This window comes from Pongo abelii, chromosome 9 (genome assembly GCF_028885655.2).
Source record: "Pongo abelii isolate AG06213 chromosome 9, NHGRI_mPonAbe1-v2.0_pri, whole genome shotgun sequence".
In the NCBI taxonomy this organism is placed as follows: Eukaryota; Metazoa; Chordata; class Mammalia; order Primates; family Hominidae; genus Pongo; species Pongo abelii.
Genome location: NC_071994.2, coordinates 89,430,324 through 89,458,151, shown reverse-complemented (window position 1 = coordinate 89,458,151; position 27,828 = coordinate 89,430,324). Strand labels below are relative to the sequence as shown.

The 27,828-nt window shown below is 35.3% G+C and overlaps 1 protein-coding gene and 1 pseudogene across 7 annotated transcripts in view; one reads left to right on the top strand and one right to left on the bottom strand.

Moving 5' to 3' along the window:
- TMEM135 (transmembrane protein 135) overlaps nucleotides 1–27,828 on the bottom strand; it is a 354,542-nt gene that overhangs the window by 42,783 nt on the left and 283,931 nt on the right. The window lies entirely within an intron of this gene.
- Nucleotides 20,213–20,625, top strand: LOC112135530 (mitochondrial import receptor subunit TOM22 homolog; annotated as a pseudogene).

The following is a 27,828-nucleotide window of genomic DNA, read 5'->3' as shown; positions in this document are numbered from 1 at the left end:
CAATGTGCCAGGCAGGTTGCAAGTGCTGAGGATAGCCATTGTTGATGGCTTCAGGAATTCACATCCAGAAGGTATATGTACAATCAAATAATGATATTACATTATAGAAAGTACTTTAATATAAAGTACACAGTGCTTTAGGAGCACAAAGAAAGTGTGTCTGACACTGATTTTGGTGTCATGAAGGCTGTTCAGAAAAAGAGACATTTAAGGTGCTATAAAAAAGAAGTAGGGGAAGAAAGCAGGGAGGAAAAATACATATAAGACTTAGAAAAAAGAAAACACTGGATATTCTGAGAACTGAGAGGTTTAATATGACTGTAACATAGAGACAAGGAAACCAAATGGAGAAAGACTGGCACATGTCACACCATGCCAAAAATGAATTTGAACTTTACTTCTAAAGCAAAAGGTCCTGCTACCCAGAGGAATGACATAACCAGACCTATGTTTAACAAAGATACTCCAGGTTTGAAGTTCATGACCTATTACTAAATCTTACTCCATTGTTTATTTTTAAATTATAATCTCATTTGGTACTATTTGTTTAAACTTTTTAAATGACAGCCTACAAGCTGAATTGTTGGAAGCAACTGATATTAATGCCATCTAAACACATACTTCGTTCTTTATTTTAAAAGATTAAACCACACATTAAGACAGATTTTAATAACTTTTTGACAGATTAACAAATTAGTTTAAAAATAATAACCTTCAAAATTACAACTAAGTAAAGATGCCTACATAAAATATCAAACTTAATTAAACTATAAAATTCAGGTAATTAATACTAGTTGTTTTAACAAACTAATCACAAAATCTCGATGCCTTAACATAATAAAGGTCTGTTTATTTATCACTATTCACTCAGGCATTCATCCAGGCTGTCTCTGACACAAAGAGTAACCTCATTTCAGTCAGCTATAACGTCGTTCTAGATATTGTTCTGTGTGTATGTGAATGATAAAGTCACATCATTAACGTATTGTGGCGACACGGAAGAATGATGAAAGCCGAGACTATACCAATAAGTCACATGAGGTGGAGTAAGCAAGATGCTTTTTTGTAATTAACACTATGTCCACAGATCTATGAAGCAAATATTATTCATTTACACAATCATATATTTGTTCAACAAGCAATTATTAAACACTGAGGCAGTAGGGTTAAAAGGGAGGGCTACAGATTCAGAGAAGCAAGTTGTTTACATTCTGAGCCTGTTTCTCCATCTGTAAAATGCAAATAATAGGACCTACATCATATGATTATTGTACTAAGCACTCAAGAAATGTTATTTATTATTACTACTGCTGCTGCTATTACTAAAACAAACACAACTACAAAGATGAGGGTATAGCAGTTGCTGTCTTACACACTGAGACTATAAGAAAAATTTAACAGTCCCTACCCATATCAAGCTCATAGGCTTAAACTCTGAGGTGAAATAGTGAGCCACAGACAGAAAAAAAGTAGACACACCATCTCCCCTGAAATTAACACCATTATCTAAAAGATGTATCACTACAGGCCTTCCTCCAAAGATACAAACTGATATAATCATACTAGTACACAATCATTTACTAATTGAGGATAATGGTGCATGTGATATAAGTTGCCAAATGAAAAAAAAATGACCTGAACTAGAAATGAGTCCATCAACATGTGAATGCATAAACAAATTGTGGCATATCCATATAATAAAATACTGCTCAGCTATAAAAAAGAACAAACTACTGATACACTCAACAAAATAGATGAATCTCAAAAAAAAAAATGCTGAAAAGCAGCCAGACACAAAGGTACATACTGTATGATTCCACTGGTGTTAAATTCTAGAAAAAAGTTTCATAATCTAAAGTGACAGAGAGCAGATCCATCTTTTCCTGCTATCAGGGATGAGAGGACAGATAGAAACTGACTACAAAAAAAAGCACAAAAGAATTTTAAAGAATGATGGAAATATTCTGAATTTCACCATGGGGGTGGTTACACTTAGGTGTACATTTGTCAAAACTCATAGAACTCATAGAGTATACTCTTCAAATGTGTACATTTTTATTGTATATAAATTATAACTCAAAGTTAATTTTAAAAGAATGAAAATTTGGCCGGGTGCGGTGGCTCATGCCTGTAATCCCAGCACTCTGGGAGACCGAATCGGGCGGATCGCTTGAGGTCAAGAGTTCTAGACCAGCCTGGGCAATGTGGTGAAACCCTGTCTCTACAAAAAATACAAAAATTATCTGGGCATGCTGGCAGGCGTCTGTAATCCCAACTAATAGGGAGGTTGAGGCAGGAGAATCACTTGAACCCAGGAGATGGAGGTTGCAGTGAGCCAAGATCACAACATTGTACTCCAGCCTGGGTGACAGAGTGAGACTCTGTCTCAAAAAAAAAAGAATGAAAATTTGCCTGAATCAGTAACAGAACTAAATAGAGGTAAAAAATTATATATTTTAGAGATTACAAATGTATATGTGTTATGAAACACATTACACCTTATGAAATTCAAAGAATAAAGAAATTGCACAAAACTAAAGAATCAAAGATGGTTTTAGGGAAAAGATATATTTGTGCGGACTGAATTTTTTAGTATAGAGCTAACAGTAAGGATGCAAAGGCTAGCAAAGGATACAAGGTAAAAGCCTGAGGAACATCACCATAGCTTGAGTTGAGTGAAGAGAATTCTAGACAGGTAGAGCAAGGCTAGACAATGGAAGGCCTTGGTCCAAGAATTTAGACTGTCCTGAAGGCAATAGGAAATCACAGAGGATTTCTGAACAGAATGACATAATCATAGCCATGCATTACAAGGGAAAAATAGACAAAATGTTTTAAATCATCTATAGATCTATTAGAAAGTGACTGACTCCAGAGTATCATTAAGAAGCAAGTTTAGGTCATGGGGTAGACAATTAAAGTCTTTCTAATTTATAAAAGTAAAATTTAAGTTAAGAGTCGGCCAAGCATGGTGGCTCACACCTGTAATCACAACACTTTGGCAGGCTGAGGAGGGCAGATCACCTAAGGTTAGGAGTTCGAGACCAGCCTAGCCAATACGGTGAAACCCTGTCTCTACTAAAAATACAAAAATTAGCCGGGCATGGTGGTGGGCGCCTGTAATCCCAACTACTAGGGAGGCTGAGGCAGGCGAATTGATTGAACCCAGGAAGTAGAAGTTGCAGTGAGCCAAGATGGCGCCACTGAACTCCAGCATGGGCAACAAAAGCAAAACTCTGTCTGGGAAAAAAAAAAAAAACAGAGTTGTTTACTACTCCTTATTCTCAGAGTACAGCAAATGTGATCCAATATGGTAGTTTCACATTTTTAAAAATCTTGTTTTTGGGCCAGGCACAGTGGCTCACACCTGTAATCCCAGCACTTTGGGAGGCCAAGGTGGGCGGATCACTTAAGGCCAAGAATTCAAGACCAGCCTGGCTAACATGGTGAAACCTCATCTCTACAAAACCTCATCTCTACAAAAATACAGGCATGCTGGCACAAACCTGTAATCCCAGCTACTCAGGTGGCTGAGGAAGAAGAATCACTTGAACCCGGGAGGTGCAGGTTGTAGTGAGCTGAGTGCAGCCTGGGCAACAAAGCGAGACTCGGTCTCAAAAAAATCTTGTTTTTACATAATGTTAGCAATACTTCTGGGTAAGAAATGTTGGGTAAAAAATACATATATTGAAACCTTCAAAATTTTATTAATCCTAAAAATTCATAATATAAATTCTGCAGTTTTTTTATTCTCCTACTCCAAAGTTCCATAAATATTAAATTATTAAAAAAAAAAAAAAAGCCAGGTGAAGTGGCTCACACCTGTAATCCCAGCACTTTGGGAGGCCAAAGCAGGCGGACCACCTGACGTCAAGAGTTCGAGACCAGCCTGGCCAACATGGTGAAACCCTGTCACTACTAAAAATACAAAAATTAGCCAGGCATGGTGGCCTCGCATGCCAGTAATCCCCACTACTTGGGAGGCTGAGGCAGGAGAATCACTGGAACCCGGGAGGCAGAGGTTGCAGTGAGTCAAGATCACGCTACCGCAGTACAGCCTGGGTGTTAAAGTGAGACTCCATCTCAAAAAAAAAAAAAAAAAAAAAAAAAAAAATTCACAAACACACTAAAAATAAAGAAGTTTTGTATAATTTATGAATATAAAATTCTATGTGTTACATTCAATGAACTCTCTCCCAATGAATACACACACACACACATGCATAAACACTCTTATATAAACTTATGTATATATGTGTGTGTATATATATATAAACTTTTGATAGTAATGTACTAGAGTAACAAAATTGGCTAAAAGTCTAAGATTAAAGTAAGAAGACCTGATCAGAGCTTTGATGCTCTCAGAAATCAAATTCTGATACAGTTACAACTCAAGTTCTAAAAACTGGCCAGTTTTGGTTAAGTACTTGAAATCACAGAACTTCAGTTTCCTCAAATGTAAAATCAGATACTATTACTTACTATATATATAAGACTGTTATGAAAATTAAAGAATATTATACAGTCTGAAACAGAGAAAATGCTCAAGAACAATGTATTGAAGATTAAATGTTTATAATAAAAGAGTTATAAAAATCTCAAAACTACTCACTCAACATAGGATTTATGTGAATTAGTGTCCAGTCCTTATAATTTTATATTTTCCTTTGCATATGTAACTTGAAATCCTGCTGAGTCAAAAGCAATACTCTGATTTTAAAATGCAAAAAATAATTTTCTCTTCCATGCTACATGGTTGGGGTCCTTCTGGAGCTTGGCAGTAGGGGAAGGTAGAAGGAAAATGTTAAAATCCAGACTCGTGGCCGGGCGCGGTGGCTCATGCCTGTAATCCCAGCACTTTGGGAGGCCTAGATGGGCGGATCACCTGAGGTCAGGAGTTCAAGACCAGCCTGGCCAACATGGTGAAACCCCGTCTCTACTAAAAAATACAAAAAATTAGCTGGGCGTGGTGGTGGGAGCCTGTAATCTCAGCTACTCAGGAGCTGAGGCAGGAGAATTGCTTGAACCCAGGATGAGGAGTTTGCAGTGAGCCAAGATCGCGCCACTGTACTCCAGCCTGGGCAGCAAGAGTGAAACTCCGTTTCAAAAAAATAAAAATAAAAAATAAATAAATAAATAAATAATAATAATAATAAATAATAAATAAAATCCAGACTAGTTTGGCTTTTCTTATTCTGAGACTCTAACTTGCTGAAAAATGTACTTTGTCTTCCAACAAGTTTGCATGTGTGGGCTACATTTTAGGTTTTCAGTATCCTGCCAGACAAATACTTAATACACAGGGTGATGTATTTGGTTTTTGTTTTTTTTTTTTTTAATTTTTGGCAACAGTGTATCAAAATTCAGCCTCTTTAAAGTTAGTCAAGAGCCCCTGCCTTAGAACATATGGTCACCCAACCAATAAGTATCTGATAGGCAGGCTTTGGCCTCAAGAAGTCTGTAATGGTTGCTAGCACTTAAGTATAGGAATTTACTTTTGACTTCATGCCATGCCTTGTGCTGCATCTCACTTTGTTGAAAAAAAGGAAGGAAATTCAAGCTTCAGAGTCTAAATTCCAAGAGGATAAAGAGGAAAATCAAGTGAAAACACAAAAGACAACCATGCAGGAGAAGAAAAGAAAATAACATTTTTATATTTAGTTCTTTCAAATAAAATTGCGAATGTCACAGTAACACTTCACATTTTTTTATTTTAACAGAAAAATTGCAGGGGTCTGAACGTAAACACAAGGGCATCTCAAATATTCATTCATTTAATATTACAACAAAATATTCATTTAATAATAAAACAAAAAAAAAAGAAGTTAAAGTTTATTTGCTCTAGAAACACAAACGATGTCTCTTAGAACTCCTTAGGGGGAAAAAAGAGTTCTTCAGAAACCAGTTAACTTAATAATCATCTTATCTATATATAATACATATATATAAATATATGTGCATATATATACACACATATATAAATATAAACACACACACACACACACACACACACACACACACACACACACACACATACAGGGTCTTGCTATGTTGCCCAGGCTGGTTTTGAACTCCTAGCCTCAAGCAGTCCTTCTGCCTCAATCTCCTGAGCTGCTGGGATTACAGGCATCAGCCACCACACCTGGCTCAAATGATATTTATCTTGTTTAATCTTCTTTAATATGAGAATATGAGGACATGGAGTTGAAAATATGATATTTTTCAAGAGTTCATTCACTCCTACTAAGTATTCTATCCTTGAGTCAGTATAGAATTTTTGCCGTAAGACTTCTAAAGCACAAGAAGATACTTAGCATATTTTAGTCTTTCTGAAAAAGAATCTCAGAAGGGAGGAATGTACTAGTAGAACGCAAGAAAGACATGTATGAGAATAGCGCAGTAAGGAGCTTATAAGCAGAAAAGTATAGACAGAGAGAAAACCTTTGAGGGAAGTGGGCAGAGATTGTTATAGGCCACATTTGTGAAGACATTTCAAATACATCTGGACTTCGCCTTGAAAGTCATGGCACAATTCACAGATTTACAATTACCAATTTAGCTTTGCCTACCAGTAAAGGGAACAGATGGCAGAATAGCTAGAGTTATTTAGTTATTTCATTTATTTAGAATTATTTAGTGTTCAGCCGCCTTCAGACCTGAAAGTTTTGTTGACATACCTAGATTAGGAAGGAATGGCTTCCTGAATTACTACTACTACCCACTCTACCCACTCTACCCACTCTAAAGGATGCTCAGGAGAACTACATTTCCAAAAACTGTGCAAAATCTACTTCATAAATCTCATATCTGGTATCCTTGTTTAAAAACACTCAAGTTTCATTTATTTTTGCTAGCGTACTTGAGACCAACTCTACCTACATAATTAGCACAGAACTCAACTGTCCCAAGTAAACAGTGTTTACCAAAACAATGGTCTTGGGGGGAAAAATGCAAATAAACAATAAGGACCCAAACAGCCTCAGAGCATGTTATTTAATATGCCTGTTACTCAATTTCCTCCTCTATAAAATAGGTGAGACCTTCCCTTAAAAGATTTATTATAAAGATTTTGCTGTGCATAATATAAAGTAATATATCAATTATCTATCAAGAGCAATGCCAGGAACATGACATATATTCAATATAGTTCAGTTCCTTTTTCTCTTTTCCTTGGGCCTGGTTTCCAACAATTTGTCTTATTCTCCCTTCTCCTGCTTGGTGTTTGAGATTCTTTTCTGAATTTATTAGTTCAGTTTTTACAAATCTAGGTACAGGTTCCAAGTGATGATTTTCATTTTGTGAGCAATACAATATGTTTCTTCTATTTTTCTTTATGACCATAGTCTGATGGACTAAAGATTGGTAGAACCAAGAATATCAATGGATAAAGGAAAGAAAAGACCAAAATAATGAAAAGAATAAATGGCAAATAATAAAGGATACTAGAAAAGTATAATATCCTTGAAGTCAAATATTGTCAAGAAGAAGTCTGAAAAGAAAAGATCTCTGATAAACCTGGGTAGGTAATAACAATATCTGTATGGTATTTTATTTAATCCTCACAACATCAGATTTACAGATGAAAAGGAGGCTTAGCAAAGTGTCTTGTCCAGAATTGCTCAGCTAATAAAAAAAGAAACCAGATTTAGAATCTAAGTCTTTAATCTAAACCCTACATTCTATTTCTAGTACAGTATCCTAGCCCTAGTGAAGAAAGAGGTCCAAAGCTTTGGATGGAATAAATAAAATCACTGAGAATAAATTAATAAATATAAGAGGTTTTTAAACAATAATAAGATGGAAGAAAGGCAGGATAATTGCTATAACAAGGCAGAATGGTCCAGCTTCAAAAATGAGAAGACCTAGGCTTATCAGCTATAGCCTAAAAGCTTACAGGCTAAATTCTTTCAGAGTATGGTTAACGTAATAAGACATTTAAAAAAAAGAATTGTCTGAGAGCTCTACATACCAAAATAACATACTGTAAAAATCCTTAATGGAGACATCATAACAATTAAAAATATAATGACAGTTCCAGAATTAATCAGAGCATCAATCAGAATCATTACAGTGCTGGATGCTGGGTATGAAGGCTCACACCTGTAGTTCCAGAACTTTGGGAGGCTGAAACAGGAGAATTGCTTGAGCCCAGGAGTTCAAGACCAGCCTAGCAACAGAGCAAGAACTCATCTCTACAAAAAAAATTTTTAAGTTAGCCAGGCATGGTGGCACACATCTATGGTCCCAGCTACTCAGGAGACTGAGGTGGGAGACTCACTTGAGCCTGGGAGGTCAAGGCTGCATTGAGCTGTGATCACACCACTATACTTCAGCCTGGGTGACAGAGTGAGATCCCATCTCAAAAAATAGAAATTAAAAAAAAAATTTTTTTAAGAATCATCACAGTGCTGAGACTAGAAAGGTTCATAGAGGTCATCTTACATCTTCTAGAGCAGAGTCATCCAATAGAAATATAATGCAAGCTGGCTGGGTGTGGTGGCTCCAGTCTGTAATCCCAGCACTTTGGGAGACCGAGGCGGGAGGATTGCGTGAGGTCAGGAGTTCAAGACCAGTCTGACCAACCTGGTGAAACCCCGTCTCTACTAAAAATACAAGAAAATCAGCTGGGTGTGGTGGTGGGTGCCTGTAATTTCAGCTACTCAGGAGGCTGAGGGAGGGGAATTGCTTGAACCAGGGAGGTAGAGGTTGCAGTGAGCAGAGATCTTGCCACTGCACTCCAGCCTGGGTGACAGAGCGAGACTCTGTCTTAAAAAAAAAAAAAAAAGAAAAAGAAAGAAATATAATGCAGGCTATATGTGTAATTTGAAATTTTCTAGTAGCCATATTTTTAAAAGTAAAAAGAAATAGATAAAATTAATTTAATTGTTCTTTGAGATGGGGGTCTCACTCTGTCGTCACCCAGACTAAAGTGCAGTGGCATGATCTCTGCTCAATGCAGCCTCGACTTCCTGAGCTCAGGCGATTTTCCCACCTCAGCCTCCAAAGTAGCTGGGACAACAAGCGCATGTTGCCAAGCTCAGGTAATTTTTTTGTATTTTTTATAGAGAGGGGATTTCACCATGTTGACCAGGCTAATTTGAACTCCTGGGCTCAAGCAATCTGCCTACCTTGGCCTCCTAAAGTGCTAGGATTACAGGCATGAGCCACTGCACCCAGGCTTTAATTTTAATAATATATTTCACTTAACCCAATATATCCAAGATATTATCATGTCAACAAATAATCAATATAAAATATTATTAATGAGATATTTACATTCTTTATCCATACCAAGTCTTTGAAATCTGATGTATGCTTTATACTTATGGCAATCTACATTTGACTAGCCACATTTCAAGCGCTCAATAGCCGTATGTGCTAGTGGCTACCATATTGGACAATGCTGTTTTAGATAATCATGAAAGTAACTGCAGCCTGCAGATATCAAGTGACTTGCTAAAGATTAAAGTTCATAGGTTGGTAATAAAATGCATGACACAACTTTTTTCTCTTCACTGATATTGGAATCATAAAAAACTCGTAGTATGTTAATGTGACCATACTGTAGCTCTTGGGGGCTGGTTATCGATCAAATTGAACAGCTCCTAAACCAAGTAAGACAATGATTACAGACATTTTTTTGGTGGTGGTATATAATTTTCAAGGAGGTCTTTCTTCTAAAGATCATAGTCAAGAAGGCAGCAATCACAATGACCTTTCTAAAAGTAAACTGATAGGTAACCTGATATAGCAAGCTTCATGAAAAGTATTTTATCGCTGTGAGTCACATGAAGACAAAACGAATTATGATTTATTCAGGTGTTCCTTCAGGTATATATTATCTGAATCTGAAAAAGTTTCTAAAAAAAAAACTTGTGAGAGAAAATACACAGAAATCTGTAGGCAAAGAATAATGACGGCTCATGTCTGACTAGAAAATATTGTTTTAACCATTTTTTAAATTTATGCATTATGATTTTTATAAAACTCAATTTTAATAATAAACAGGAAAAGTTTGATAAGTCCTATAAGCCAAAATTACATATAAAATTGCTTATATTTTGGTGACTAAAATAAAAAAGCAATAGTTTATAGAAACTCGATGTCACGATCAATATTCTTATTTCTCCACAAGAACAGTGTGCTCTGGAGTACAGGAGAGCTACAAAAAGTCTTACTTAGTTTCAGAGGAAAAAGTAAATATGACAAATCATATGGTGGGAATGATTTCATTCCTCTTCATACTAAAAGAGGATGTAACCTCTGAATCAGAAACACTAAGGAAATGTTCTTTAGTTATATATTGTAGGACTTCTTAAAGACAACCTACTGAATGCTATTAATTTAGCTAATTAAAATTCTTAAAGTAAAAGTAATTTTTTAACACATACCCCTTCTTTAAAACTAGCCATTTTTAAAAGTGAATTTGAAAATCTATAATCCTACCTCTATACCAACTTTAAGCATAAATTGTTATTTTTAAGGTAAAAATCTAAATAAACTTATGAGAAACTTAGAAAAACAAAGAATTTAAACTATTTAAGAAAGACTAGGATAGGCATCTTAAGCAGAACTGTCTTTTCAATCTAGATGCTATCTGAAACTTAGGCTTCTAAGGGAAAAACCTCAAACAGCTGGAATCCAGCTTAAATACACAAAATAAATCACTTCTGACCGAAATACACTCTCAAAAGCTCTAATCAGGTTTCCACAAGCAACAAAACATACAAAACAAATAAAGAATATCAACAACATTAGTAAATTGGGTTTACTAATTGTGCAGCCAGCCAAAAAAAAAAAATAGCAAATAGGAGACAAAATAGAATTCTTTGTTAAATCTGTGAGCATCCATTCAATATTCTTGACCCTAAAGATTTAAATTTTGGTCTTAATGCAGTCTTAGAATAAAGATTAAGAAGTTATCTCATTCCAGTTTAAATTCTTAAATAATTTATTGGAAATTTAAGTCATCTAAAATGCAATCATTGATAGACAAAGGGTATATAATCAGTAAGACATGTAAATATTCATATTCAGACCATCTTAAGAAAGGAGCAGGGGCCTGGCATGGTGGTTCACACCTGTAATCCCAACACTTTGGGAGGCCAAGGTGGGGGGATTGCATGAGCCCAAGAGTTCCAGATCAGCCTGGAAAACATAGGGAGACCACGTCTTTACAGGAAAAAAAAAAAATCTTCAGGTGTGGGGAGGGTGCCTGCCTGAGAGACAGAGTGAGACCCAGTCTCAAAAAACAGAAAAGAAGAAAGAAAAGAAAAGAAAGGAAATAAAGGAAAGGAGAGGGAAGGGAAGAGAGGGGGAAGGGAAGAGAGGGGAAAGGGGAGGGCAGGGCAAAAAAGAGTAGGTACTTAATCTCCCTGAAAGTGAACATGTGAACAGGACTTTGTTTAGTTATCCTGTACTCTAGGGCACACTGTATTACAGGGGAATAAGAATACTGATCATGGCTGGGCGTGGTGGCTCACACCTGTAATCCCAACACTTTAGGAAGCCGAGGCGGGCTGATTGCCTGAGGTCAGGAGTTCGAGACCAGTCTGGCCAACATGGTGAAACCCCCTCTCTACTAAAAATACAAAAATTATCCGGGCGTCATGGCAGGCACCTGTAATCCCAGCTACTCAGGAAGCTGAGGCAGGAGAATCACTTGAACCCGGGAGGTGGAGGTTGCTGTGAGTGGAGACCATGCCACTGCATTCCAGCCTGGGCAACAGAGTGAGACTCCATCTCAAAAAAAAAACAAAAAGAATACTGATCATGACATTTAGTTTCATGCATTAGTTTTTGAAACATATATCACATATATAATTCTCTACTTTCATGAAGTTTTTATATAGTGTATCACAAAAAACAATCATGAAATCCAAATAAAAAAAGAAATAAACTTACATAACTATTTGATGCTTACTATTAACTTCCGTGGACAAAAATACCTTTCCAGTGAAATGGTTTTTTTCACAAAAACACTTTTTTCTTTTACTATATAATAAAGCCCCCACAATCATGTGAAATCAGATACAGCAAGTTTTCCATTCTTTAGAGAAGGTTGGCTAGAATGCTTATCTTGCGTAAAAGAAGGAAATTAGAAAGTGACTTCCCACTTATCATTTAGGACTTTCTCAGCTCAAAATCTATCTTTTCCTATATATCTAAATAAATGAAATAAATAGATGATAATTTTTTTCATCCATTCCCTCTCCATGAAGGAACTAAAATTCTAATATTGTTTTTTGTTAACTTATTAATAATGTAACACACATTTTATATGAATGTATAACTAGACCTCACTTACCACTTACGGCAGAGTTCTTTGGACTCTTCAGACACTTACGATTCATTAGCTCCATAGTTCTTTCCATTTCCAATACTTTCTTCTCACTATCCTCCTTATCCAGCTTAAATTCTATAACCCTAGGAAACACTCTACCACCTTAAGTTCCTTTCTCCTCAGTTCTTACATCACCTCCACCTGGCAAAACTCCAACCCTAGATGAAACTGATCACCTTCTCCATGCCTATAATGAGGCAACTATGTACTGCTAGAGAAAACCACACAACAAAACATAATCACCACACTCAAAGGGATCCTGAACAAAGCCCAAGTAAACCTGTCATTTTAGTCTGATCCAGACAAAACAAGTACTTCAAACCACATAAATTCTCTTCAGGCCTTTGACCCTCTATCCTTTCTCTCAGCAAAGACCCTGCCTCCTGCTTTAGTGAGAACCATAGAAGCTAACAGAAATGACCTTCCAATGGGAAGCTGAGGAGATTCATGTCTGATAATTTCTGTTTTGCACCATTTTCTCTTTTCTCCCCTCCTATTACATTAGACAGTAGTTAAAGGTATAAGCATGGGATAAATTATTTACAATGAAAAAAAGAGAGACAATAAGGGAGCCTAGAACCAATCCTTGAAGAATTCTAAAGTTTGGTGGCCAGGAAAATAAACCTTCAAAGAAACTAGAAATTTGCACTAAAAACAAGTCAGCTACATTCTGCTATATATACATACAAATATATTCAAACAAACTGATTTTAAAGACAAATATAACTCTAGTGTTTTCCAACAATATTAAAACATCAGTCCTTTGATAGATGAAATTTCACAATGTTGTTATTACTGAGGTCCAAAGAAGCCTTTTCCCCTGTGGAAATAAAATAATCTTGACAGGAATTTTACCAGCCAAGGGTGAGGGACTTAGGGGTGGAGAACATGAAATTATTACCCTTTGCAGACACAAAACTTTCCAGTTGTAATATAGATAACTCTGGCTCCTCAAGAGCATATGTAGATTTAAAATCCTTAACTATAAACAGTAGGCTTCAGGCCTGGGTGGTCTGTGCAATGTCCAATAATATATAAATTGGCTTATCCTCAAAATAAATATTTCCTTTTTCATTACTCTGAGTCATGAATAACATTTAATCTTTGTTCAAAAACAGAAAGGATTTCAAGAAAACCTTTTAGCTGTAAGGCTAATAGATTGATAGCTCAGTATACTACTACAAATTACATGCATGTAAAGAGATCTTAAATTACTTTCTCAGAATCTCAAGGAACACTGAGAAAACTAGAAAGATTCTCAATAAGAAACTGACTCAGTGCACACAATTATCACTGATATTTTCTATACAATGTTTAATAATAAGCTATGACCTAAGGGATGAAATGAAATACAAAATACCTTGTGCTCCTGTTTTTATCTCAGAGATAATTTGGCATCCTATACAAGCCACCTAAACACTATTTTGAAGTTAAGTGTGTCTTTATTTTTTTTAAATATGCTATCAAATGGTGGCTGATTGGGTTAAATTCATCTTTAAGAGAACGTTCAAATATTTCCTAAAAGGTGCATACCAATTATTTTCCACAAGTGTTTAGATCCTTATTAAAATTTGGTCTGACATAGTAGTCAAACAAAGGAAACAAATTTGGAGGAAGAGAGGAAAAAGAAGAGAAGAGAAAACATCGAGGAGTAATAGACTCAATTTATATGCAATATGGTAAAATGGTTCCCTGAAACAATCCAAAGAATTGTTCTCTTTCAGAATGAAAAGAGTCCAGTATTCTTCATGGATGATAGGAACTTGGTCTGACTCAGTACTTGCTTCCATATCTGCTTAATGAATTGGCCAGGAAATATTCTAAAATCATAACAAAGACATATTATCAGAGTGTAAAGATTCCAAAATCATCACAACCAGATGTGTAGGACTAAAAATCTTGGCTTCTAGCTATATTTCTCACTATCAGTTTATAAAATGAGCATTAAATATTATTTGTTCTAGCTCTAAATTTCTTCCTTCCAAAAGAGCTGATCTAAGTGTGAATAGACAATAAATTTCTAGTCAATCTCATTTATGACAACAGCTGTGAGTAACATTCCAATTTCTTCTTTATGTCAAAGTTTCATGTTTTAATTGTAGCTTATTATTACTGTGGCCAATTTACTCTACAAAATAAGAATGTATAACCTATAATATAACTATATTCTACAACTAATTTCAGACCCACCTCATGACATTTCAAGTAGTTCACAGCTTTAAAATAACATGCAATCTTTTTATAAGTCTCTTTGAAAATCTAGTCAATTATTTCTCAACAAAATGAACTTTAATATTATAAGCAAGATAATGCCCTCAAAGCTAATAAACAAAGAATAAAGTTTAAGATTTTTCTGACTTCATTGATAAAATTAACCTACCATAGATCTGGAAGATTGAATTTAAATGACAACTGACTATATACAGTGAGCTTAAGGCTGGAACTACATTGCAGAGATTAAACAGCTGAAATTCTTAAAATGTACAGACTGCATTCAAATAAGTCTTCAATACAAATCTGAATACATTTCATAAGAAAAAGTGATCAATTCATGATAAAAGATCAAAAGAGATTATAAATATACGCTAATGCAAAGTGTAGTTCCTTCCTACTAAAAGGAAACTATCAATAATATATAAACAGTAACATAAATTTAATTTGGATCTAAAATGCCATTTATCTACATACTTGTCACACTTAAAATGACATGACTAATAATGTTAGTTGCCATAGGGGATTACTAGTTACTTCCTTGACATTATAAATTAAAGTAAAAGCAGAAAACAAACAACAACAACAAAAAAGAAAAAGAACAGAAAAGACAAGTGAGATGGGGGAGGAGAGGAGAAAAAAGAGAGAGAGAGAGAGAGACTGAAACATAGACAGAGATCATAGACATCTGACTACAAAGTAGCTTTTATCCTCTTTTCTAGTTTAAAACCTAGTCACAATAAAGGAATTTCAAAAATTTTTAACAGCACTAATTAGAAATATTTACTATTTCAAATAGAAAGATAAAGCATTCCATGACATGGTATGATATTTCCACTACAGTTTAAACTATGTCATATGTAAAATCCAAAATATGCATTAAGAAATTTTTTACCAAACTTCTATCTTCCTTAATTTCTAGGTCCTTCATTCAATTTCATATTTCCTTTCTAAAAGGCTTGCCATCGCAATGTGGTATTTACGAGTACAAAAATAATACTGGGTCTATTTGCCATGTCCCTCACATAAATTTCAAAATATTCAATTGTTTTAAAATAATTACCGGTATTTGAAAGTAAATTATGCAAAAATTCTCCTTCTGTCTCTGCCACTAACTGCTGTGTGATCTAAGAAAAGCTACAAAAATTTTCACGTTCATTTTCTTCACCAGAAAATTGACAATGCTGTATTACATAATCTCTAATTTGCTTCATACTCTAAAACCCTATGATCCTGTGAAACTTAAGTATTGGTATTATTCACTTTAGAGAATAACACTTTTATTTATGAAATGTTGCAACACACTGGACTAAAAAGAACACTAAATCAGCTTACAGTTTATGAATTTTTGAACTTCAGTTACTTTTAATATGTAAGAATCAAGATATATGTCAAATATGTCAACCAGTTCCTAGAGTAAAAGTATGAGTGAAGTCTGGCTCTACTAGCATAAATAATGAGCCAAAACAAAAATGGTAGGAGCCAAATCTTTACAGCTTTAAGACATGGAAAAAATTCTAAAGGAATGGAGAAGAGGACAGTGATGATGATACTGCAGTAACAAAATACGAAAAATCAGAATTTAGCAAATATTTTCAAAATGTGCTCTTTACAGTAACAGTTCTTGTATCCAATCTCCATTTAAGAGATTAAATAGGACAAATTTATCTTAGTTTCCTTATTTTCTCTGTAAAGATTCTAATATGCACATCGATTGCTCAAAAATAAAACACTACTCCAAATAGGACCACATACACTTCTCTTCATATTAGTTGTTATATGCTTGTCAAGACTCAGCTGTATTTGTCCCCAAATGTGTCCATGTCAGTTGTACTTCTTAATGTAATTACGTAACTGGCTTACATATTACACAAAACAAAAAAGAAGAAAGTTTTTTTTTTTTTCCCCAGGAAAACTGAGTTGAATGCTTTGGAAAGACAGTATCTTTTAACAAAAACAACTCAGAACTCCACCTAGGCAACTCATACTCACAAAAAACGCCTTGGTAAATGAGCAGATATTTATGTGCTAAATTGAAATAAAGTACTTAATGTATATATCTATCCATATTTTGTAGACAATGTTAATAGAAACAAATCTCATGCTACTGCTATGAAGACAGCCTTCCTTGCATACATTTTTGTCCCCTCTGCTCAGGGCTCAAAATGAAGATATGGGGAGCTGAACTTCCCCAACTGCCCCCACAGACCTGCAGCATGAAACAGAGCTGGCCAGATAATTGGCTTGCTGTTATATGCCACTCAGATTTTATGGTTGTGTTTATAGTAGCTGATTGATATAACAATATAACAGGAAAGAACAAACATTAATAGCATGTAAAGAGCTCCTACAAATCAGAGCAATAAATTTAAAAATAAAAAGTAGGTAGAGGTAAGAAATCAAAATGGCTAATAAACCGATGAAAAGGTGTTCCACCTCACTAGTTAGCAGAGAAATACAAAGTACAGCAAAAAGGAGGTATTACCTACATTTTAGATGATTTGACTGACAAAAAGATAAAAATTACCAACATGAACTAAGATGTAGGAATCAATAATCACTCTTGGAGCGAAAATACATGGATACTGCCTTTTTTGGAGGCCAATCTGGCAATATCCATTAACATTAAATATGTCTAGTACATTTGAACCAGAGAATCCATTTGTAGCTAAGTGTCTAACCTATCAATAATATATAAACTGTAACATAAATTTAGAAATACTGGAACAGGAGCACAAAGATATTTTTAAAACAATGTTCATGGTTGTACATTTTGCAACAATGAAAACCTGCAAATAGTATAAATGTCTGTTGAGAAGGTTTAAATACTTATTTATAGATTTTTTTTGCAGCCCCTAAAAACAATGAGGATACCTACTGAGATTTCGACAGAATCCTAAGATGCATTATTAAATAGAAAAACACTACAGAACAATATATAATTTATGATCTCATTTTTTAAAATGTAAACATAGGTACAAAGGTATGTATAGAAGAAATAATTCTGCGTTGAAGCTGGTGGCTCATGTCTACAATCTCAACACTTTGGCAGGCCAAGGCAGGCCGATTCCTTGAACCCAAGAGTTCCAGACCACCCTGAGCAACGTAAGGAGACTCCGCCTCTAAAAAACAAAATTAAAAAATTAGACAGGAGTGGTGGTGCACACATGTGGTTCCAGCCACCCGGGAGGCTGAGGTGGGAGGCCTGCTTAAGGCCAGAAGTGTGAGGCTGCAGTGAGTCATGACTGTGCCACTGCACTCCAGGGTAAATGAAAGAGTCTCAAAAAAAAAAAGAATTCTGGAAGGATATATGCAAACTGTTAAGATGGTTTCAACTAAAAAAAGAGAAGTACAAAGAGGGAGGTATATAAAGGGGTGAGAATTTTCCATTTTTATTATTTATACTTTTGCATTGTTTGAATTTTTAAATGAAACTATTATTTATACAATTAACAAAATTTTAAAAAGAAATGGAGACTTCCAATTTTTTTGTTTCACACATTAATTAATGAGAAATTTTGGATAAGAAAAGTCTCTATTTTATCAATTCATCTACTAAATAATTAACAGACTCATGATTTCTAACCCACATAGAAGATTTGTAGTTAAAACTGGGTAATAAATCAGGGCAGAATATGTATTTTGGCAAAATATACATACAGAAATATTAAAGGAGGTTGGCACTGAGAAGAAAGTAAGAGGGAGGGGAAAGAGACCTGATAATCTTTGACCTTCTAAAGTAATTATATTAATAGCTATTTTCTGTTTTAATTGAGAAAATTCCCATTACAGAAATTTAAGATATTGAGAAAAACGTCTTGACTCTACTTGTTGTGAACTACTAGAATAGGTTGCCAAAAGAAGCAGTGGAATTAAATTCTCTGGAATTTCTTAAAATTATAGATTCTAAAGACAATTACAGAAGTTATTTCCTGATGTGACTTACGGCTCTGCTATTCAGAGTGTGACACGAGGACCAGGACTAGCATCGCCTGGGAGAGTGTTGGAACTACTGAAGCTCACATCCCACCCCAGACCTACTGAATCCCAATCTGCATTTTTAAAAGATCCATGTTAAAGTTTGGGAGCTGCTTTATAGCCCTTACATCAGACATTTAAATTTGTAACAGTTTATTAACAACAACTGCATATTAGGAATCAATAAAGAGAAATACCTCACTTGATTAAAAAAAAAAAACCTTTCTTTTTCATCCTTATCAATACTATTTCTGTTTTTCCAAAGAACAATAAAAAATTAATGCCCTATTTTATTAGGCCTATTTCTTTTAAGAAGGTAAAAGCTCCATCAGTCTTAACTTGTGTTTACTCACACAGTTTTTGTTAATCATTACAATGTAACAGAAAATTAAAAGGGATGTAATACAAATCCAAAAAAGATAGATAATAAATTCAGGAAAGTGACCAGAATTTTAATGATTATAAACTTCTTAGCATTCAAGTAATTTCAACAAGTTAGGCTTGCTATAATAAATGTCTCTACATGTTTCATATCAATAGAAGTTGCTGGTGGTTTTCAAAAGTGAGGTAAGGAAAGCCTTATCTTTCATAAGAATCCCTGAAAATATCTTACAATGACACCCTGCAAGGAAGGTTCATCCACAATATTAGAATTTGGAATTATCAAATACAACAAACATTTTTTAACATTCAAGGAAGAAACAGAAGTTAAGATAACAATTGTGTTTCCAATAATAGAACTGGATGCTTTTGTGATAATAAAAGAAATCTAACCTGATAAGCTCAATTGTTTTCCACTGTCTGATTTTTAATATTATTCTTGTTCTGAACATTCCCAAAGAGCTCAAAACCATAAAAATTGCATAATCCATTTCAGTGATCAAATCACTTTAGAAAGCATTTGAGAGCAGCTGAGATTCAGAGGTCCTAAGCTGTCACAAAGCTTGAAAACCCAAAGCTGTGTTCTCCTCCTCTTTATATTTTGCATTTGAGGATGACAGGAACATGATAAACAGCCAGCACTCAGCCACCATCAAGGCCCTACCAGTACAAAGAGGCTTTGTGATTAACAAGGGAAAATAAAAAAGGGAAGAGACCCACTTTTTCCTTCCTCTAGGGAAGACACTAGACAGAGATGACTGAAACTTTAGAACTTAAAAGCTTCTCCCATTTCTATTAGCTCACTTTGCAGGTAAACATTTTCCTGGCTCAGTGACTCAATCACACATCTGAAACAAAATCTGCTGAAAATTGATAATGGTGGGAAAATATTCTGTTTTGCTGTGAATTTTAGATGAACTTGTATATAGATGGTGTACTTTCTCTCCCAATGAGCCCATTCACTGAAACTATACAACATGAAAAATAAGCCTCCAAATATGGATGCTTTATTTGAAGTTTTAAGGATGTAGACTGGAATAAGGCCAAATAATTCCCATTTGTGCTGTCTATGCTAATTCTTAAAAATGTCTGAAATAGACTATGGAAGAGGACAAAAATGTAACATGATATATATATATGTAGTGTGTGTGTGTGTATTCTCGCTCTACACGCATACACATACACACACACACACACACACATAAAATTTCCTTCTGTGTTCCCATTCATTTCAAAAATTATCCATGGCAAGTATTTTTCCCCTATCCTTTTTTTCCACTTCTGGTGTCCCCTACAGCCATGGCCACTGTCGCAGGGGAACCCCTGTCCCTGGAGGAATTGCTCCCACAAGGCGACGTGGAGAAGACTAAGGAGGAGTTGAAGGAGGACGACGAGGAGAAGCTAGATGAGACCTTGTCAGAGAGACTACGGGACCTGACGGAGATGTTTCCGAAGAGGGTCCGGTCTGTGGCCAGAACCTCTTCTTTCTCTCCCTCTTTGTGGCTCACAAAGTGTACAGGTTTTCCAGGGCAGCCATTTGGATTGGGACCACTTCCTTTATGATTCTGGTTCTTCCCGTTGTCTTTGAGACTGAGAAGATGCAAATGGAGCAACAGCAGCAACTGCAGCAGCAGCAGATACTTCTAGGGCCTAACACAGGGCTCTCAGGAGGAATGCAAGGGGCTCTTCCTTCACTTCCTGGAAAGATCTAGATTGTTACTGCCGTATATGAGCTGTCTCTGTGGGAGAAGTTAGAAATTCAATTGTGTTTGAACTGCTGATTATTTGGATTTTTTTTTTTTTAACTTTGGCACATTGATCCATCTAAACCTGGTGGGGAGAAATCTCCCCACATTGTCTCATGAAGAGACTTAACTTGCAACTGTGCCTTCCATGCTATCCTGACTTACTTCAGTCTTCACTCTGATACCACAGTGCAGCCATGCAAATGGTTATTCCAGCTCTGGCCACACACTCTTTTCACAAAATTGCTCCTAACTGGAAGATCTCACTTTCTCCTGTGGGGTAGGAACTGATGCCACAGGGAGGGATGTGCCCCTGACCATTAATGACTGCTTTCTTTTTTTTTCCTTAAAGAATGGAGCTGTTGGGGAGGGACATGCACACAACGTAAAACAGACAAAATGCATTACAACTGTGGTGTGATGTGGTCACTATGAATCCCTATGTATAAGAGGAAAGAGGCTGGCTGCAGCTTCAGCCACAGGATGGGGACTGGGGAAGACAAAGCAGGAGCTCATTTCCTCTGCACATTTTGGCTGTTAGATTTGTATGTGTGTTTAAAAGAAGAGAAGCCAGTGCTCATTTTTTGTATTTAAATATTAAAAGTGATTCCAACTGAAAAAAAAAGCCTTTTCCGCAAAATAAACACACAATACAGTAAAATAATTATTGTGCAAAATATAATCAATATCAATATATAATCAAATATATATAATATACACTGAAAATATAATCAAGTTCTCAACTGATTATATTTCTAAAGACTATAAATGTAATTTCTATTCAAACTAAATTGGAATGTATTCTTAGCAAGGGACTTAGACGTACATATGGTATAGGAAGTATGTGCTTGTGGTCAGTTTGTATCTGGCACTCTGTGACTTAATTTTGATCAAGAATGTGCCAGACTTATATTTAAAAATATATTCACAGTTTTATTGAGATACCATTGAAATATTATACAATTCATTATCTAAAGTGTATCAGTCAGTGGTTTCTGGTATATTCAGACTTGTGCAGCCATCAACACAATTACTTTTAGAAGATTTTCATCAACCCTAAAAAAAAACCCTTACCCATTAATAGTCATTCCCTACACTCCCAACTCCCCTAGGCCACCAATCTAATTTTTATCTCTACAGATTTTTCTATTCTGGACATTTTTGATAAATAGAATCATATAAATATGACGTCTACAGCTTAGATTTAAATAATAAAAACAACTAACATTTATTGAGTGCTTACTATGCAGTAGACATTCAATACAATAACCCCATGAGGTAAGTACTATTATTACCCCCACTGAAGACTAGAAATGTGAGGCACAAAGAGGCTACATAACTTACCCAAGGTCACAAAACAAGTAAGATGGAGAAGGATTTGAACCAACACAGCTGGACCCCAGAGTTCCCCCTCAACTACACTATAGTATCTTTTGATTACCTCTGACACAGAACTTAAACAAAAGAAAATAACAGAAAGAAAGAGTCAGGCTTGAGAAAGACACAGTGAGTTATAGCATAGCTCAGTGAGTTATAGCACCTCACAAGCAGTAAAGCAAACAGTTAAATTTAACTGCTTCAAATTTGAGCATCTGTATCAGTAAAGTCTCGTCTAAGAATTTTCTGTGATTAGTAATAATGCTCCTTAAACAAGAAGCAGACAGCATGCAAAAGAGGATTCCAGAACTTGAAAGGACATAATGTTTGGATGTTTAGTCACACTCAACATTGCTAAGAGTTATCACCAGTTTCTTAGTGAAGAACTGAAGATTAGTATAAGAATCCATTTCTAGGGTTTATATGGAAATACAAAGGCATATAATCATACAGCCTACATAATATAATCTCATTTGAGAAGCTGAAAGACATATATACACACATACACATACACATACACATACACATACACACACACAAATGTGTGGAAGGAGAGAGGAAAGAAGTGAAGGCAGGAGGAAGGAAAGGGACAAAGGAGGGAGGAAAAGAGGAAGAGTGAGGGCAAGCAGGACCAACAGACAGAGGCATAACCAACAGACTAAAAGGATATAAACAGAGCTGGTAGTTACTTGTCTTTGAAAGAAGAGATTATGGGTGATAATTATTATTATTTTGTTCAATCATATTTGCTCATTTTTCCACAATGAGCAAAATACGTGTTTTTGCCCCCAAAAAATCACTTTAATATAATCTTAATTTGAGGCCATTGTCCCCTAAAATGCTCTACAAAACTCCAGTTATTGACTTTAATTCACAGGGCATCATGTCTCTAAATGAAGCTTCCTCATTCTCAATGAACCTTTTTATATTCATCATAAATTCCCAAATTAAAAAATATTTTGAGGAATCATATTACATATTACAACATAATTTAAGTAAACAAACCCAAAAGTTAATTAAGGCATCTGCATTTTATCATCTTTTCATAGCGAACCACTTCCAACTTCTGTATTTATAATTTGCAAATTATATCTTATTCCAAATAAGTTTAATCTCATATTTTCAAAATCAGATTACATTTATATCTCAAGCCTAAATGAGATGGAATTAGTTGTAATTAAAACTGAGATGTAAAGGTATGTAAGTTTATATAGTTGGAATCACTTATTTTGGCTAATATAATGGATCCCCTAATAATATTTAAACATAAAGTGATATTTAGTTTAAAAGTAAATTCAAGTAAGTTTATAACTTCAAACCTCATTTTAAAAGACATCCATTAAAAGGTTGTCCTAACATGGAGACAGGGAGTAACCTACCCGTTGGGGTAATAGGCAGGTCTTGAGGTCAATGTTTTTAATAGATCCCTGAAACATCAATGTATTTCATTATAAAGTTAAAAAGTTATTCCCAGTTTTGTAATTTACCAATCAGATGATATACTAGCAAATTCTGGGAAAATAATGTCTTATAGCTACATTGAAGATACACACAAAATGAATGTATATCCTTTAAATATAAAGGGCTACTCCAGATAAATACTGAAGACCTCCTCTTACCTCACTGCTTCTAGCAACCATTTCCTCTTAATCCTCCCTTCTCTTCACCTTCACTTCCTCCCTTACAGGCAGGGAAAGAAACAGTCAGCTATAAAGAAAGAAAGCCAACTGCATGGCAGCTCTTTGGCTATGATAATTTTTTAAATTGCTTGTAGATACTTTTTTTTTCTTTCAAGAGACAGGATTCTCTTTATGTTGCCCAGGCTGGAGTACAGTGGCTACTCACAGGCACAATCATAGCGCACTACAGCCCTGAATTCCTGGGCTCAGGCAATCTTCCTTTCTCAACCTCCTGTGTAATTGGGCCTGTAGGCATGTGCCACCATGCCTAGCTCTTGCAGATACTTTAAGAGTCACCTGTGGCTTTATTTAGTTATGATAAAACATGTCCAGGAAGATCTAAATAATGAAGAAAAATTGGATACCTTGTTTGGCTTCATTCATCACTCATTTTAATCTCTCTAGCTTTTTAAATCCAGTTTTCAATGGATACACTAACAACTAGTTCAGAGTAAGGCTGGCAATAGAGAGAAGAATGGCAGAATTTTGCTTCCCTGCAAATTCAGGGCCAACACATTTGTTTCTTTGCCCTGCCTTCTTCTTCCCACCCCTACCTGCTCTGAAGTGCCAATCTCCACTCTATACTCCAGGATCCCTTTTTGTCCAGTCCCATTTACTGTGCTGTCCCAAATTCCTCTAGTCAGAATGGTGTCAGAGTGGGGAAGAAATGGAGAAGAAAGGGAAAAAAAGAGGAATGAAAGGAAAAGCCCCACTTTAAATCATAATCCCAATCCTTTGGCTCCTCAATTTGTAGTATTAACCTATTTAGTTTTGTTATTTTATATTTTGTAGGGATGGGGTCTCCCTATGTTGTCCAAGCTGGTATCGAACCCCTGGGCTCAAACAATCCTCCTGCCTCGGCTCTTAAAATGCTGGAATTACAGGAATGAGCTGCCGCACCAGGCCCTTATTTTGTTTTTAACCATTCTCCCCCTAAGATCTCCAGTTCTGTCCTTCTGTCCCATCACTCCCCACCCCCCCACATGCTGAACTCTAGCTATAAATATGGGATTGTGGAGTAGCTCACATCTGGATAATTCCCAGTCCTTTTGCTTTAGTGCTAACATGCTGGATATCAATGTATTTTCCCAAAGAAATATTATCATAAATATTATTTGTTTCTATAGTACCATTGGCACTGTACTTCAACTATATTTTACAGATTCATTTATAGGTTGAATAACTTTTAAAGATGGGCTTGGAAACATAAATAATGTTTTAAAATATTATGTTCTTGTAGGATTATCTGCTCTATCTTTTCATAGCCACAGAGATCATTTTATCCATGACAAATTTAAAATGAAAGAAGCCAAGTATCTTATTGAAGGCCACAGAGTTTGTAAGTGGTAGAGCCAAAACCTAAAGAGGGGTCTGTTATATATGGCATTGAAGACTGTACGATTTCTGTTCTACCATGGAACCTCCTAAAACACATGTATGTTTTTTAATTAAGTCAATGAAAACCCTGAAAGGCTAAAAATTTTACTTCTAATCCTTAAATTTTTTTAACTGAATATCATTCATTCCAACATTTACTGGGTACTGTTTTACCTAAAACTCCCTCCAGTAATCACCAATACTAATAAACTATTACTGACATTGTCAAGGAAAAAAATACTCAAATTATTTTAAAAACTCACCACTGTTATTAGAAATTTATCACAATTATTTCTTTTACCTATAAATGTTTGATGTGCTGAGACTTCTGCAAAGGTAACAGATTGTTATATATAAGACACACTTCTTGCTCAAAACAGAAATGCTTTATTGAAAAAATGTTTTTTTAAAATCTGTGGACTTCCATTTTCAAAACAACAATAATTTATTTTCATTTCTCATAACTTCTAAAGAGCAAACTGAATTTATAAGAATTATTAATTTTTGTCAATAATATAAAAAGAATTTGTAAAACATGAAACATTTACTTTTTCATGAGACAACAATTGTTACTATTAAATTCTAGGTAAATTGTAACTTACAGAGAAATAAGATTACACAATGCCAATTTGATTTACCTTAACAATGCTAACAGGTTAAAATTGCATCAGGTTAGAAGTATACACCAGGCTATATATATATATATATGGCTCATCCTTGAAGTTCAAACAACCATCTTGATTGACAAAGAGGCTACTGTATCCAGTGGAACCTCTGAGAACTACTATAGAACTAGAATAAGACCATCAGTAATGAATAACATATTAGTGGTGTGAGTTTTCCACTGATTTAAAAACGTGAATGTCATCCACTTTTGAACTTTGACATCAGTGAAAAATCACAAACAAAATATTCACATTTTTAAAACCACCTAAGAATGTCATTTTTATTGCAAGTTTTTGAAAGGCAACTGGCCATTTTTGACATGATTGTGTCCCATTAACTCCTTACCTTAGGGGGTTGCATTTTAGGTTCATGCTGTTTCTCCATACAATATTTCTCTTTGCCTTCTACTAAAACAATTTATATTCATTATAAAATGTTAGAGTAATTTCTTTATCTGGGCACAACTACCTCAAAGACTGACAGGTAAAAAAATTACAACAGATTTGCCACAAGTTTCTCATTCCTAGAGTACACTCAACAAATGAGCAGGCTAATTTTTTTCTACCAATAAAGAAAGTCAGATCACAGTCATGTGACTTGGTGTAATAAGCTTTGTATTCTCACAGGAAATGATTCACAGCATTTATGAACCTATGTTTTCTCATCTTTTCCATTTGTTTTGAGGAAAGTAACAGTCCTAACAATCTCAATACTTCTTTTCATTGAACAAATTTTGCATTTTTGGTAAACTCACAGGTTTGGTTGCCAATAATAGAAGTGCCTCATTTCATCTGTATATATCTTCTGAGGAATAATGGCTTCATGTATGTCCATGTCTATATACACACACACACACACACACACACACACACACACATATATATACATTTTATTTTTTTGAGATGAAGTTTCGCTCTTGTTGCCCAGGCTGGAGTGCAATGGTGTGATCTCAGCTCACCACAACCTCCACCTCCCAGGTCCAAGCGATTCTCCTGCCTCAGCAGCCCAAGTAGCTGCAATTACAGGCATGTGCCCCATGCCTGGCTAATTTTGTATTTTTAGTAGAGACAAGGTTTCTCCATGTTGGTCAGGCTGGTCTCGAACTCCTGACCTCAGGTGATCTACCCGCCTCAGCCTCCCAAAGTGCTGGGATTACAGGCATGAGCCACTGTGCCTGGCTCCATGTCTATTTTTATAAGAAATTAAATTACCTTTTAAGAAAGACCATGTATTTAGAAAGCCACGAGCATTAGATTTTTCTATTTCCTACTTTTTTTCAGTCCTCTTTCACTTAAAACACGTGTGCAAGGCTTCCAAACCATTTTAATTTCTTCCTAATCATTTATAATAATTTCTCCCAGACAATTTTAATAATCTACCCCTAAATGTTGACATTATGGACCAGAGGTTAGACTCTATTCTCTTTCCCATTCTCCAATTTATCAATCTCATCTGCTTCTTCAATCTTCTCTTATTCACTTAAACTTTCCCAGAGTCTAGTCTCTCCAGTCTAAGAAAGAGAGAGAAGAAGGGTAGGAAGGGAACAAGAAAGAAAAGAAAAACCCTTAATCCTCTAGCAAATGGCCCTATCTTTTTCTCTCCAGCTTCTTGAGTTTACTAAACTCACTCTTACTTCCTTATTTCACATTTATTTCTTAATCCACTACCCCAATCCACCTACAGAAATTTCTCTAGCAGCTTACTACTGACCATCAGATTGCAGATGAATACTTTTTACCTCTCACTTACTGGATACATCTAGAGCAATAACAATAAAGATAATGCTATCCTTACTGAAATTCTGTATTTTAGTCAACTTTCTCTCTTGGTTTAAAAACAATCACTACTCTTAACTCTGCGTTTGCTAAGTGATCAGTCACTGTTCTAGGTGCTCACACGTTTTAGCTCAGTGTTTTTTCCCACTACTGGCTGTTATCCATCAGTGAGTCAAAGCAGCTTTTTAAATACATAAATTAGAATAGAAAATATCCAAATACATCACATGTAGGAAGCTTAAGTATTTTTCTGGGAAATTTATATACATATATATACATGTATATATGGTAACATA